Raw genomic sequence first — 16,178 nt, 5'->3', positions numbered from 1 at the left:
TGGGATAAAAGCATAGACAATAATGTGTTTTGACCGTACATAACAAATAATTTCACCTGCTTGTTCATTAAAGAATGAGATTTGTAAAAGATCTGAAAAGTTAGTTTCCATTCAGGGTAAAATCTGGCAGGAGCATATAAAGGGTACAATTGGTAAAATTCTCGTGTAGCATTCACAAAGCCTGGACTTCACACCCCAGCACCATGTGAACAGGGTGGAGCAGCATAAAAGCCAGTGATCCTTTCACTTGGAACGTCAAGACAAGAGAAACAGAAGTTCAAGGGCATCCTCATCTTCATACTCAGTTAGAGGCCAGCTTAGGCTTCATGAGACCATGCTTCTAAATTTTAGAAAAGAAAGAAAAAAAAATCTGACAGGAGCAGCATAGCATGTATACACTGCTGCCTTACGAGTTAAGTGAGCCAGGCTCATCTTAAAGGCTGTGCTGCATCAGCCTGGTGTACATTTGCATGCACAGTGGTTTTGAGGCTAGCAGATTGACCTAACTTGTTCTTTTCAGTGTTCATGTTCGCATTCCTGACTCACTGGCTGAAAAATAAAGAGTGGAACAGTTGTTTGAACTTACCCACTCCTTGCGATTTTTTTTTCTGAAAATATTGCTTGCTAAACCATTCTTTAGTTTATGAATACTGAAAGTCTAGTTGTTACAGGTAAGCCCCGTGTTCCCTGTTTTACAATCATCCTCACTATAGTTTCATGAATCTGCTATTATGATTGTTATTATAAAGATGGGAAATCTGAGGCTTAAAAAATGTGTTGTTAGTGAATGGCTTGCCTACCTAAGTAATCCATTTTCCTCATTTCCTATACTGCTGCTTAAAATAATGAGGCAATAGGAAGAAATGGGTGACTCACATACATTATGGCCCAATTAGATTCCTTTTTGCTGTGCCACACTTTTAAACAGACTGCCACTGGTGGTTGCCTTTCTCCTAAGCAGAATTGTATTCTAAAAATGTCTGATAATAATTCATTAAATTACTTTTCTTTCCTTTATGCTAGCTTTAAAGTGACCTCCTGCCATATTGCTAAGGTTAAAAACACTTTGCTCCCCATGTTCAGTTTATCTTTATGCTTGTTCAGGCAAGAACTGAAACTGGATTGCATTTGACAACAGAGTATAGAGACAGAAATTTTGTAGCATACAGAGCTTCTGCATACATGTATCAATTCAGAGCAGATGGATCTCCAGGGGGAGGGTGAAGAAGACACTGAACTGATGCTCATTCAAGACTACAGAGGTGCAAGCATATGTCATAGCATTGCCATTTATAACTTTTCAGTGACTAAGTACTAAAACAAAAAAAATGAGGCAAAAATACACGGTCTCAGTGTTTTCTAGGTTTTGAAAATGGTAAAGGACAAAAAAAGGAACCTATTGCCTCTTGGCATAGTCATTAGGTCGTTGAAAAGTTAGTCATTTAAGCTGAATGGCATATCACTGTCAGCTGGAGAGTGCAAATAAAAGATGGGCAGTCAAAACATTATGATATTAATATATGACCCAAAGTTTACTCTTGTGAGAAAGCCCTGCTCCATTTTTCTCATATGTTTGATATGCATGTACAACTTCCTTTGACCAGTAAAGTATAAAATAAGTTACTTGAATTGCTTATAGATAGACACTTTAAGAGCCAGGGTGTAGTTACCTACATTTCCAGTTCTTACCTGGTAACTGTGAAAGCATGTGCTAAATGGAGCATCTGTTTCCTTCAGCCTCTAAAAGATTACAGATTGGGCAGCTTTGCATTGCTGAAATGAAGTACTTATGAAGCATACTTTGGATAGAGTTTTATTAGCTCACAGTTTGGAATGCTCATGTCCAAAGTCAGGCAATCAAGCAAGGATCATTTGTTTGGATGGTGGTGAGGGCAGGAAATGGGTGCACATCATGGTAGGACCCTGTATAAGTGACATCTTGGAAAAGAGTAGAGAAAGGGAGAGACTGGTTTCCTGATTTCTTGTTCTGAAAGTAGATCTCCTTATCACCTTGGCTGATTATGGATGCCTGAGGCCTGAGCCACGTGTTCTTGGTTTCTTATGAAAAGAATAAAAAAGTCGCAAAATTTTTCAAAAAAAGAAGCTAGATAATGTTATTTGGAGCCTAATAATACTACAGATTAGCTCTGTCAAAACTGAAAGCCGGGCAAAGTGAGACTCTCACACCCTACAGCCTGTAGTTGCTTTTTATGGGGCCTAACAGAAGGAGGGGCTAGGAATTAAAGAGGGTGTTTTGGGTGGTTATCTAATTTCGTTGATAAATTCGGTCATATTCTCATTTTCCCACTATACAAATTCCTTCCCATGATACATCTGATTATACTCCTATGCTGGTGCAATTTATGCATAAGCATAAGGTTACAAATAGGGGGTTCTCCCTAAAAGTTTCAGAGACGCACAATCTTACCTTACTGCACATACATCCCAAGCCAGTTCCGGTTGGATCTGGATAGTCCTTCTATTCTTCATCCCTGGAAACATTAGGGATACGCTTGAATATAAACTACCTCAGTTGTACAGTTGCTAGGGGTGAGGAAACTTACACTATTGCTCAGAGATAGGAGTACATACGCTGATAGAGAGCAGAGGGGGTTCCAAGGTTGCTCGGTGCAGTGTTGGGATTGTTGTGTTTATGTTCACTGCAAGTGCAGAGGAAGGAACTAGTTTTTTGTAAGGAGGGAGGGGTGAGGCACGTCTTTAATCCCAGCTCTTGGGAGACAGAGGTGGGGAATCTCTATGAATTTGAGTCTAATATTATCTACATAGTACATTCTAGGCCAGTCAGGGCTAAATAATGAGACTTTTTTTAAAAACAAAATCAAAACATGAGGGGTATATGTACATAACCAGAACTACAGAGAGTCCTAGGCAAAGCTCTGTCCTGTTGGCCCGTCTCACACCTGCTGTTGGGCTCTGTTCTGTTTCCATGGATCTGTCATCACTCAGTAGGAAAACCCCAGGAACCATGCCTTTAATCACCATTCATCCCTGGGGGACACAAACCATTTTCGAACCACACAGATCTGTAGTGGCATAGTGAGAAATGAACTGGGTTTTGATATTTAAAGTTGTTACTGCAGAATAGACCTGTCTATTCTGTTTCATTACCATGTTGTAGATTTCTTTATAGTGTGAATTATATCTTACTAGTATATCCCCACCATAGAAATAGTGTCATAAATATCACATCATTGAATGACTTAATGACTGAAGAAATAAATATTTGCTACACTCTGGGAACACAGGCTTACGTGGCATAGCAAGAGCAGCAGTATGAGAGCCATCTGGAAATGAGGAAAAGTTATTTGCATAATGTATGGGCTATAAATAAATGTATTTCACTGCTACGTGCCAAAGGTTACCACTAATTGTGTTAAGGAGCAGGAAGAAGAGCCTGGGGACTTCCATTAGTGAAGAAACTAGAAGTTCTTGCCAATCATAAGAAAGGCAACAGGGAATTTTAAGGTGAAAGGACTACTCTCTCTCTCATTTTTATCTCGTTCACATGAAACATTAAATGTGCTACCATCACAAATTTCATTGTAGTTTGTACGGCGGTAGTTGCAGAACTTTTTCAGAGCAAGGTAAGATGAATGAGACTTATGAATTGCCTAGTGATCCAGAAACACAGCCAGTTTTTACACATGTAGTGGAAAGAATTGGTTAATAGGAAAATATGTATTATAAAAAGTAAACAGTAATAAATGTTAACTGAAATGAACAGACACAAAACACAGAGAAAAGAGTTTGTTTTCTTAGGTGACATAGTACAGAGCTGCTCAGGCATCCCTTATTGACCAAACATGATTACTACCTGCTAAGGTGTTTCTACGTGGGTTAGAGAAGTATACACATGACTGAGTAGGAAGCCTTGACATCTGTGGATGGGTCAGTCACTGTGAGTGCAATTGACAGCATAGTGTTGCACTGTTCCTCACCTAACTATGTAGATTATTCCCACTTCTCGCATCTTCCTGGTTTCCTTAGGAAAACTGTTCAGGGAACTTGCACCTGAAGCTTCCAGTGGAACTTGGTGCCATAATATTCTCCACTCCATTTCCAGTTCTCATGCCTGTACTTCTCACACCTCCCACCCACCTCAACTTCATCTTGAAGTTCTGGTGCCCACGCTGTTCTTTTTAAGTCTATCTCACCTACTCATCAAACTCCTCTAGTTGGATGTATGTGAGCACTGTGATAGGAGTCCTACTGAATGAAAAAAGGGACATTCTGGTTTTTAAAATCTTGCCTGCATGCAACACCAGTTCTTCTTTTCTTGATTGTATTTTGTTTGTTTGATATTTTGCTTTCTGGATCTTAAACTGTGAGTCTGGCTGGCCTCAAAAGTAAGATCTTCCTCAGCCTCTCAAGTCTGGTAATTACAGATGTGCCAACACATCCAGCCAGTATGTCGAACTTTAAATCTTCCTTTCATACCCACCCTTTCGTTAAGGTAGAAGATGTATTACAACCTTGGGGAGCCGTTTCCTTCCCCAAGTAGCAAATTGTCAATTCTTGTAACAAAGTCTATAGCTGAAAAGTGAAGACCAAAATGTAAACAGTGCTGGTAGTCTCCTTCAAGAGTAGTTTGGGGAAGAATAGGAATACTCTCTTGTGGAGAGACTTGTCATTCTCAAAAAGAAAATGTGCAGTCTGCAATGAAGCATGGTAATACCTATGAAGGAACTGTAGATTAGAAATAGAAGAGAAAACATTTCAGGGTGAGCTGTGTCACACTGCCATTACCAACTCCTATTTACAATGAAAGTAAACAAGAAGTTGGACATTGTGGGGCGCATTTGTAATACAGGGAGCCAAGGTGGGCTGGGAGATTGTCAATTTGGGGCTAGCTTGTTCTAGATGGCAAAAACTTCTCTCAAAAAAAGGAAGAAGGAAAGAAAAAGAAAGAAAGAAGGAAGGAAGGAAGGAAGGAAGGAAGGAAGGAAGGAAGGAAGGAAGGAAGGAAAAAAATTCCTATGTCCTTTAAAATTTATAGTATTTTAGGAGGTTAACACAGAAGGGCACAGGATGCCTCATGAAACTCAAATAGACTGGACAGTTCCCATTTTGATCTTGTCTATTGACACAGCTGGGGGAAAAGCAAAACAAAAGAGAAACAATTAGAAGCCTAAGTCTCAAAAGTTTATTGGGTTAGCAAAATATTAACTGTATTGATGAAAACTTTTTTAAGTCAACTTTTTAAGGCTTTCCAGAAAAACAGACTTCCTGGATCTCGGTTTCTGAGGTATTATCAGGGCTGCAATGACAGCAGGATGGGCATCACAATCTGATCGCAACAACAACACTTGCTCTTCTGAGACCAACCATTCCAAGAGGCTGTACTCTAAGAAAATGATGGTGTTGGTTACACTGCGGTGCTGCTCGTGCCTCGCCGCCTGTGGTGGCCATGCCAGCAGAGGAGAGTGCTGATCAGAAGAATCACAAGCCATGGTTACCTTTTTTAGAGTTTTACTGGGTGTGTGGGAGAGAGAGAGAGAGACAGAGAGAGACAGAGAGGACAGACAGAAGGAGAGAGAATGGAAAGAGAAGGGGAGAATGCACAGAGGGCCCACCCGCTTTTTAGGCTGGGATGCCATCACAGGCTGGTGACGTAATTAAGAACAGAATCCTTACAGATGGTCCTGTTGAAAATTTTTTATTCCAAAGAACTCACTTTAGCCACCACAATGTGCTTTAATTATTCCACTAAGTCTATAAGAACAACTTATTTTGTCACTGTTGTACCCGGTTCACAAAACCCCCAGGGACCACCTAGGAGCCAGTTTCCGATTCAAGCACCTAAGGGTCCTTTTATTCAGGTTCAACCTGGGCCACCACAAGGCAGATGGAACCAAATGTGGCGGCGGCCACAAGCCCAGGTGTAGAGGATTTTTATAGGGGAAAACCACAAGCCAGGAATTGGTAAATTGGGATTGGGCAGAAGGGACATGGGGCAAGGTGATTTTTTGAAACTATTGGTCTAGACTTTGGGCATGAAATCACATTTGAAACCATTGGGTTAGACTTTTGGCAGGGAACCACAAGCTGCTGAGCAGGATTATGTGGATCGCTCAGCAGGATTATCTAGATATCTCCAAGGGCCATAAACCACAGACAGGATGTCTGCAGGAGGATACTGTTCTGTATCCGTTCGAGTTGTCATGGTTCATTCCTGAGGTCCTTCCTGGAACTGAGTACAGCAGGTGGTCTGAGATAGTGGCCCTTTCCAAGATGGAGCCCGTGCAGGTAAGTCTCGGCCTCACAGTCACTTTTTAAGAAAGCTTCCATCAGCTTCCATCATTGTCCCTCTGAAACCGTGCATAAGAATAACCACAGACAGCTGTCTCTTCAAACTTATTTATAACAGAACAGATTTTTCAAAACTGAGACTTCTTAGCACACTGTGTGAAAACCCTTGTTTCTTACTGCTTTTGAGTCAATAGGAAATCTTGGTGTTTCCCATCCTGTGGCATTCCAACCCCCCCCCCCAAAAAAAAAACAAAAACAAAAAAACTGAACCTATAGATGCTTTCCTCCAAGTGGCTTCTCCTAGAGATGAGGCTGCTTCCCACCCAGGGTGCCTTTGTCCTGTAGATTAACTACCTTGAATTCTTAGGAAACTCATCTACATAAATTGATTGCTGTCTGTTTACATATCAACATAGACAGCTGCTTTGGAGGTTGAGAGAGCCAGGCAAATATCATGACAGCCTGTCCTAATAACTCAATTAAAAAGTAGGCTTTGGCCCTTGCTTTTTGGAACTGAGCAGGCAGTTTCTGAGGAAGCAATAAAGGACAATCAATCTTCAACACCCCTGACAGCAGGGACAGTAGAGATAGCATATACCAAGCCTGGGCCACTGAGCCAGCTCCCACAGTCAGAGCATACTAGGCCAGCCAGCCTCCACCACAGCTCAAGGTAATAACCAAATAAAGACAAAGCCAGGGACTTGTCCAGGCCTGCCCCAAAATGGAAAAGCTGTAGCCATAACCAGCTCCTGTCAGCTCTAGCCAATTAGAACATACTAATATGATTGCCACTTGTGTTAGCCAATCATATCTGAAATGGCCTAACTGCCCTAGGAACTCCCCTTGACTGTGCTTAAAAGGAGCCTGGGAGCTCTCTCAGGGTCATCCCCACCTTGCTTTTGTGTAAGATGGTCGGCCCCAGCATGCTGGAATAATAAGCACTCTTGTTGATTGCATATGTGAATGGTGGTCTTTTGTGGAACTTCCAGGACCCTAACAGAAGTGAGTGTGTGTGTGTGTGTGTGTGTGTGTGTGTGTGTGTGTGTGTGTATAATTGTGTCTGTGTGAGATATATTTTTGAAAATGTACCTCGGAGCAGAAAGTGTGGAGGTATAGAGAGGAAATCACTCAGCTTTTTGCTGTTTTGTGGCCTCCAACTGGTAAACTTAACAGTTTCCACTTTTTTAGAGCAAAGAGAACAAAAAGGATGTAATATTGGTGAGTATGGGATAGAAAATTGAGACCAACTAGCATAGTTGTTATTTTTATTTTATAATTCCTTTTTCATATTCAAATGCTGATGGTAATTTCCACTTTTGAAATTAGGAAAGTGAATCAAACTAACTGTAAAAGAAAATGGGGAATACTCTTTGCTATGGATGTTACATTGCTTCTAAGACAATAGTGTCCAAAGTAGACTCTCTTCTAAATATGTCCACACATGTACGTGTTATCAAACACACAACCCTGATGTAGTTGTCCTTACATTCTCAAATTATTTCTGTTCATTGCTTGCTCTTCAGTAAGACACAGGTATTCCAAACAGGCTTGGTCACTCTGTACATTTGAAAGATGAAATCACAAATACTTGTATTTCCCATTCTCTGGCATATGTTTCAGAATATTATCATTTATTGCTCTTCAAGTTTAAAAGATTTGTGCACTAACTGAAAATTGATACCCAGTCTTTATAAATAAATCTGTAACATGTTAACAGAAGTCTACACTATAAACTGTTTATGCACTAATTATCATAATTCAGTATTTTACTCTACTTAAAGAAAGACTTTTTATCCATACATAATTAATTAAAATGTGAATGTCTATGAAAATCTATCTAGGCTTCTGAATAATCAAAATGAAGTAGGCAGAAGAGTTAAAGAAAGAAATGTAGGAGTTTCATGTGGTGGCTGTAAACAAGCATAGTGAACTGTGGGTAACCCTAACCCGAGGAATTTTTAAGCATAATTCCTGTTGTCAAATAAATATTTTAATTTAAAAAGGCTCAAAATTATAGATAGTAAAACAACACTGTGATAGTTGGACTTCAAACTTATGGAGTTTCATTACTCCACAGAGCTTTAAGAGCTGTAAACAGTAATTTACTAAGTAATAATAAAGTATGTAGCATTACCTAAATGTCTGAATTGAGATGTACTGTTTCTTTACCATTTCTAGGACCAAATTTCTAGTAACACACATGTATAGGTTACTTTCTGTTGCTGTGATAAAACACCATGACCAAGGCAACTTATAAAAAGAAGGGATTACTTGCCTTATAATTCTAGAGGGATATGAGTCCATGATGGCAGGCAGCCATGGCAACAGGCAGCGGTCAAAGCTACAGAACCAGTTAAGAGTTCACATCTCCAACCAGAAGCAGGAAGCAGACAGAGCAAACTGAAAATGACATGAAACTTTAAACTCTCAAAGCCCGCTCCCAGTGGCTTACTTTCTTCAACAAATCCACACCTCTTCAGCCTCCCCAAACAGCACCTCCAACTAGGCATCAGCTATTCAGATGTCTGAGATTATAGGGGATATCTCCTTCAGATTATTTGAACATGCTTTCTATATGGTGTAGGTTTGTTTGTTAGTATATTTATTTTTTTGTTGTTGTTGTTTCTGCCTTGTTGTGTTTTGCTTTTGACACAGGGTTTGTCCCTGGCAACTGTGGTTCCAAGGGTTCTCAACACCTCATATTAAGTAGCATTGTACTTGACTATAAGTTATCCAGTTCCCCTGCATAATTTAAATGACCTCTAGGTTATTTAGACTATTCAATACAGTGTATGTAGTATGTAAATAGTTGTTACAGAGTACTTATAGTGTAAGACCCCACAAAAATGACTGAACATTGTGTTCAGACAATTTTATTTTTCAAAAAGTTTTTAGTTCTTTGTTGATATAGAAACAAGAAACATATATGACTCATAATAACTTCTAGCATATGTGAAACCCCAAGCTCAAGAGAAGATAAGTTTAAAAAAGAAAGATCACCTTTCCATTGAGTCCTAAACACACATAGGAGCTAAATTAGCTCAGTAGGTTATATTTCTACATTTATATCTCTATCATTGATTATCTATCTATCATCTATCTATACATATGTATGTAGCAATAATAAAGAATATGAAGCACAAAAGTCACCTTTCAAAGTTTTTGCTATTTGCTTATGACATTTATTAAAAATGAATGTTTTAATTGATAATAATTTTTAATAAACTAACAGATATCAATGTGAAGTGTTAATATATCACTACTTTGTAACAATCCAAGACAGTTCACACTATAACAGACCTGGTAGAACTCTGAAAACAAAAGCCATTTCCTTGGTTTTAACATGTAAATAATGAAGTCATTTAGTTTTTGTTAGAGAAGAGGTTCAGTCTCTGGAAACAGAGCCAGGTTGTCAGTTTGCTCAGCACTTGAGTTTGGAAATATTAGTTAACAAAGAAAGTACTAATAGTGTTTGGAACATTAGCCTGAGAACCATTTTCCATTTAGTCTGCAGTTAGTTAATCGAGTGTATGTTCATTTGTCCACATAGGCTATAAAATCCTACAATGAAGATGTAATTATAATTAACATTGCTGACCAGTTAAAAGGCATAAACATAGCATGGCCATCAATATGCAGTCTCTATCGCTGACATTTCCAGTTATACCAGATGGTGACTTTAATGATGGTGCCTGGTGGTGCTTCTAATGATTTCTCTGCCTGATGGTTCTTTTACAGGGTCTGTCACATCATAAAAGGCTGAAGGGTAACTTAATAACGATCTTCAAGCATATGAAGGGTCATGAAGTATATGGTTATGAAGTGACCAGCTGTTACTCATCCAAACAAGCAGTAGTACATTTCAACTGTTCTGGGAAGATTTAATTTGGTTGGAAGGTGGAACATCCTGATAATAAAAAATACTTCATGGTGACAGATACCAAAATATTTTAAAGCATTTTCTTAAAAACAGAACACACACGTTTTCTTTTATTTTGGTGATATATCAGAATCATTGAAGATCTATTAGTCTACATTTTTAAATTTTCATATTCCAACACAAAGTGGGATTGAATCATGACCATAATTTAGTACCTACAAGACTTTGTGTAAATTAATTATTCAACACTTTCTGTCCTTTTCCCCTCATACTGCAGATGACAGGACCTAATACATAGCAGGGAAATATTCTGCCCCAAGCTATATTTGCAGGCCCAACTTTATGTCTTTATTGGCTTGTGTCTAAAACTGGGATTAGCTATTTTGTCTCAGTAACTAAGGCCAAGTTTTAAATATGTTTGTATGCTCTTATTTGGCTTTTCTTCCATGGAAATAAAACCTGGTGCTACAGTGTTCTGATTTTAGTATCTGGAGTTCCAGGGATAATGAAGACTTTTATAATTATGGGGGAACACACACTTGAAAGGTTTATTCTGACACACACATACTGCCTGGGAAAGACCTCTTTTATAATACTAAGTGAAATGAAAAGAGCTGACTCTCCTTTAGAGTTTTACTTAACTATTCACTATACAATCCACACCAGGACATTTAACGTCTCTACCTTCTATTTTTCTTATTGGATAAAAACAAACATCTGGGAAGCTGGCACTGAGGGATGCATTTTGCTATCCCCCTTTTCATGAGGGATAGAGGCACTGTGGGAAGGTTGGGAAAGAGCATGCAGCTCGTGATGTAGACAGTAGATTTTGTGCTGCAGTAGTTACTCAACATTGAACCAAATGAGAGGCATTGGTTCTAATGAATGTCAAGGAAGTGAGATGAACTAAACCTCAAGGCACTTGCTTATGAATGATTTGATTCACAAAGAGTATACCTCAGAGACTGTACAAGATACCCAGAGTTTATTGGAATCACACAGCAAGAGGGTGAAGTCAGATCACGACAGGAAGATGTGATTCTGTGGTCCAGGGAGGCTTCTCTGAAGTTCAGACATTTGCTACTTTCCCTATTTAAGGAAATAGATCCAGACTCTGGAAAGAGGCGCAGTGGGGGTTGAAAGTAAAGATCCAAACAACCTTTGGCCACTGCTCTCATCCAGATATGGGGATGGCGACCACGCAACAGTGACAAACGTATTGATTAGCTTAGCTCTTGTCTCTGTCAGCTACTGTCTGATTGTACTAATCAATTTCTTCATGGGAAAAATGGAGAAGAAATCAGAAATACTCTGAAAATATGATTATTTTGCTTTGCACCTTCAAAATACTTAACAATGCCTTTCAGGTCTGTTTTATGTTAGAATTGAAGGGGAAGATGGTGGGTAAACAGGTTCACTGAGGACTCATTTCTGTCGCTCATTGTTTTCTGATATTGTAACTGTTTATTTCAGTTATCTTCAATTGATGTCTACTTTCTCAAAGCCTACTCAAGTTGTAGGTATATACACATTTACTTCTCTTTCAGTATGAAGATTTACTCAATGTCGTTAAATATTCAAATCATACAATTTGTTGTAAGATTTAGTGTCACCCTGTTTGGAGATTAACTAAAATTCTAAAAAAAGAAAATGCAAATTCCCACTCCACACCTTGATTATAGTTGTGGAAACAACTTTTTAGATTATTGATATCGTAAAGTATAAGATAAATGCTAAAGATGGTAAAATCAATTAAGGAGTTAACGAATGCTAACTAACACTTAGAAGAGGAGAGAGACTATCTACCCTACTATAGTCCAATGGAAGATGTTATCTCTACAAAATATTGTCCAAGTTCATGGAAGTAAATCTGAAGTCAGTGTTGGCAATAAGGTGGGGACTGAACAGCTCAACTCAGTCTAATGATTAATGTTTTGCCAAAACATCTGAAACAGCTGTCAGCATGGAAAAATCCCATCAATGTTCAAAGGCAAGTAAAGGCACACAGCGTGATTATCTCAGGATCCTTTCTCACCTCAAGTTGTAAGAGTTACATTAAGCCAGCTGAAGAAGTCAGTGGTAATTACAGTATTTTACACAATAGCTCTATTGATAGGCAAGATTGCTGATCCTTTATAAATGGTATCTTGATGAATTAAAAGCCATAGTTTTTACTGCACTTTACAAGTAGCGTTATCACTGTGCTATAGTTCACACTGTAGTAGTTATGTCTCTTGGTTGGTATATGTTGAGATCAGGCTGTGCCCTGCACTAAGTTACTACATTTTGTGAAAATTAGTGGCTTTTCAGGCTGAGCCTTGAAAGAGACACTTTGTTTTACAAGCAGTAACTGACTCTATTTTGAGTGCAAATGCAGAATTAGCATGACTCTGCACCCTGATGGACATATGTACACTACCATCTGTCTAGCATGCTACAGTAGGCACAGTGTAATAAATACCTTACTCCTGAAAGTAGAAAGGGGGATTTTCTATAAATATCAAAGTAACTGGAAACAGAGGACAGGTGTGTATTGAAATCATATCAGGGAAATCAGGCCTGAGAACTTATCAGATACAGCATGCCGAGGAGAGGAGGCAATCCCTGCTTCTCGATTCCAGAAACAGAAGCACAAAAATACTTAAAAGGTGAAGGCCTCACTAGCCTGTGGTCTCACTACCCAGTGTATGCATCAAGCCCCTGACAGGCAGAGAATCCTAATTGTGCCTGGGGCTCACCTGGGCTCTGTCTCCACTGTTGATGCAGCTTTCTCAATTTACCTTCTGTCTACCCACCTTTCCATCTGTCTGTACCTGGCATTCGTCCATGTACCTGTCCACTCATCTGGACTTGGCTCTACTTGACCCCAAGGCTTGGCTCAAACTTGTGACCCAACAACAACCTGCCCTCCACAGCATCTTCAGCAGACCTCTGACCTGGTTTATTACATTGTACCAACAGAGAATTTTGGCGTTCCCATCAGTTTCTCTTGGCTTCTGCTTCTAAGGAATTTTGAAACTCTAAACTCTGCTATGGCCTATTTAACTCTTTACCATTCTGAACTTTAGATAGGCAGATAGATAGATAGATGATAGATGATTGATAGATAGATAGATAGATAGATAGATAGATAGATAGATGACAGACTGATAAATTTACTGTTAATATTGAGAGTTATTACTGTTATTACATGTATCACTGTAAATAATGAGAGTTGATATTAGAATTAGGAATGGGATAAAAGAACCAGTGTTTGCCTCAACTACCTACCAAGAAAATCACAAGTGCTTGGCAAGTTGTTGGCAACAAAATTGCTGTTCATTGTGAATTGTTATACAATAAACTGGCAATGTCACAAGACTCATATTCAACTGTACTGTTGAAGGCACAGGGTTACAGCTTTGCATCCCTGATTACACTAAGACCAGCATGAAGTCAAGACACAATACTGTGAATTAGCTCATTATTGAACGATGGTTATTTGAATTAACTAAACCATCTTTTCTTTCTTCTTTTCTGCATTACATTTCTCACTGAACCTGGAGCTCACTGTTTTTCCAGCCACACTGCTGGCCAGGAAGCCCTAGGAGTTGAAGCAAACCCAGGCTCCACCTTTTCCCCACAGTGTTGGGTCATGCCTGGACTCTCACATCCATGTTGGAGATCCCAGTATCAGATCCTCACAATTACACAAGTATTCTTACCCACAGAACCCTCTCACCAGACCCAAATATCAGAGTTTTAAAATAAAATGTTTCTAAATATTGTTTTGTGTTCTTTCTACTTTCCAGAATTTTTCAAAGATAGTTTTTTAGGATGTTTTTCATGTAGCAAATGTGTGGTCATTGTTCTAGAAAGAAACAGGAAAAGAGTTTTCTAGTTAATTCCTTTAGTGACATCCTCAGATGACAAAACCTCATACAGGAAGAGAAGCACACTGCTTGTTTATCAGATTTATACTTTCATAGACTACGGCTCCTATTATTGGTAAAAATTATAATACTGTTTTCTTTATTTTTAAAGCACAAAGATTCCGAAATATCAGTACTCTAATCCAATGTTTATGAGATGCAGATCACTGCTCTGTTATGGCCTTTAGAACAATATGAGATTGCTCAGTCTATGTGATTCTGTTAAAGATCTGTTAACACCACCTGACAGCAGGAGGGAGTAAGCTCATGGAACCGCATCTGGGATCCCAGCCATCACTACCACCTAACCCCATCCAAGCTTTAGGTTATCTTGGAGGACTGTGCTGGCTAGTCTTATATCAACTTGATACAGAAACTAGAGTTATCTGAAAGGAAGGAAACTTCACTGAAAAAATGCCTTCATAAGATATGCTATAAGGCATTTTCCTAATTAATTATTGATAAGGGAAGGCCCAGTCTATTATAGGTAGTACCATACCTGGGATGGTGGTCCTAGGTTCTATAAGAAAGCATGCTGAGCAAGCCATAGGGAGCAAAGCAATAAGCAGCATCCCTTCATGGCCTCTGTATCAGCTCCTGCCTCCAGGCTCCTGATTTCATTGAGTTCTTGTCCTGACTTCCTTCAATGATGAACAGTGCTGTGGAAGTATAAGCTGAATAAACCTTTTCTTCCTCAACTTGCTTTCCATCATGGTGTTTCGTTAAACCATAAAAACTCTGACTAAGACAGAGATGCTAGAGCATATAGGAAGGGAAAGGCTAACTGATGTAGGTTCTAGGAATCACTATCAATGATGGGGAGGGACTTTGTGGTAATACAGCTGTTTGGGGGGGTCATCTATACATCTCTATAAGTAACATATGCTCAAAAAGGGTGAAATATTGTCACTAACTCTCCAAGTTTTGCTTAGATGAAACTGTTCATTTGGTTTGTGTCTTCATTGCCCCATTAGGGTGAATAGACAAATGTGTTCACATCTCCCCAGGAAAAGTTAATGCAAAAATTAAACACAATACACACACACACACACACACACACACACACACACACACACACACGCTCATATGAATATACCCCATATAATAGTTGAACAAGCTTTGAAAGTAAAATGATATATAAGCAAAGTAACAGAACACTCAAAAACAGTGAAGAAGGAAATAGGAAAATCATATAAATATTAAAATTAAATTATTAGGTATCCCAAGATTCCTGAGACTTCTATCTAACTTCCTTTGTCTGTGGACACCAATATTATCAAGCATAAAATTGCTTACAGTTGTTAAAAAATAAATTAGTATAAACTTTATGATATTAATTTGGCAAGCTAAGATTATTCAAACAAAATTCATCCATACAAAATATGTGTGATTTTGAAAAAATGCTAAGTAGTGAGACAATTTACTCCTAGAGTAGGGAGTATTCTCTTAAGATTATGTAGGGGTCTCAAAAAGTCCTCGTGGTGTCAGGGAGTCTCTTTAGCACTCTCTTTTATCAGTATTGATTCTGGGAACATTCTGGAAAGTACAAGATAAACCCTATGAAGAACTGTGTGCCTGGAGTGCATGGAAGGAAGAAGAGCCAGCTGTGGGGTTGGAGGGGTAGGGGAGTTTGGCACAATGGAGATCCAGATTTGGTTTGAAACTTAAAAATCACAAGATCTGCTGCCCAGTCCTAAGAATACTTCAAGGTGGATCAGAGCATTGCAGTGTCACATAAACACTGACTTCCATATGAGTGCTAAGAAAGACTAGGGAGTGGCATTAAAGAAGCAGCAGTTGAAGCATGTGAACGGTATGTTTATTGCTATTAAGTAGATTAATTATTTTAGTAAGCTTTTATATAAACTTCTGAAATATTTTGCTTACTTTCCCGGAGTATACACACCATTAGATTTCTTTGAACTTCTAACAGACACAATTCAGAGATCATTCAGCATTGTTGAATGAAGATTTATTTTCTGCTTCCTAAAACACATGAGGCCAAAATCCTGGCCTTCTGATCTAGGGAGTCCTGGGGAACATACCTTCATTATGTGTTTTGAAAACTCTAATTTGACAGCTTTCTGTTGTGTTTTAAGGAGCATTGTACTCATAAG

The 16,178-nt window shown here is 38.8% G+C and overlaps 1 protein-coding gene and 1 non-coding gene across 2 annotated transcripts in view; both read left to right on the top strand.

Moving 5' to 3' along the window:
- Positions 1-16,178, top strand: part of Lrp1b (LDL receptor related protein 1B) — a 1,617,914-nt gene that overhangs the window by 636,850 nt on the left and 964,886 nt on the right. The window lies entirely within an intron of this gene.
- Positions 4,998-5,112, top strand: LOC131910168 (small nucleolar RNA SNORA26). Its single transcript, XR_009379027.1, has one exon. It is a non-coding gene; the product is annotated as a small nucleolar RNA SNORA26 (small nucleolar RNA).

The sequence above is a fragment of the Peromyscus eremicus genome, chromosome 4, assembly GCF_949786415.1.
Source record: "Peromyscus eremicus chromosome 4, PerEre_H2_v1, whole genome shotgun sequence".
Taxonomy (NCBI): Eukaryota; Metazoa; Chordata; class Mammalia; order Rodentia; family Cricetidae; genus Peromyscus; species Peromyscus eremicus.
This window is presented reverse-complemented; position numbering and strand designations above follow the sequence as displayed.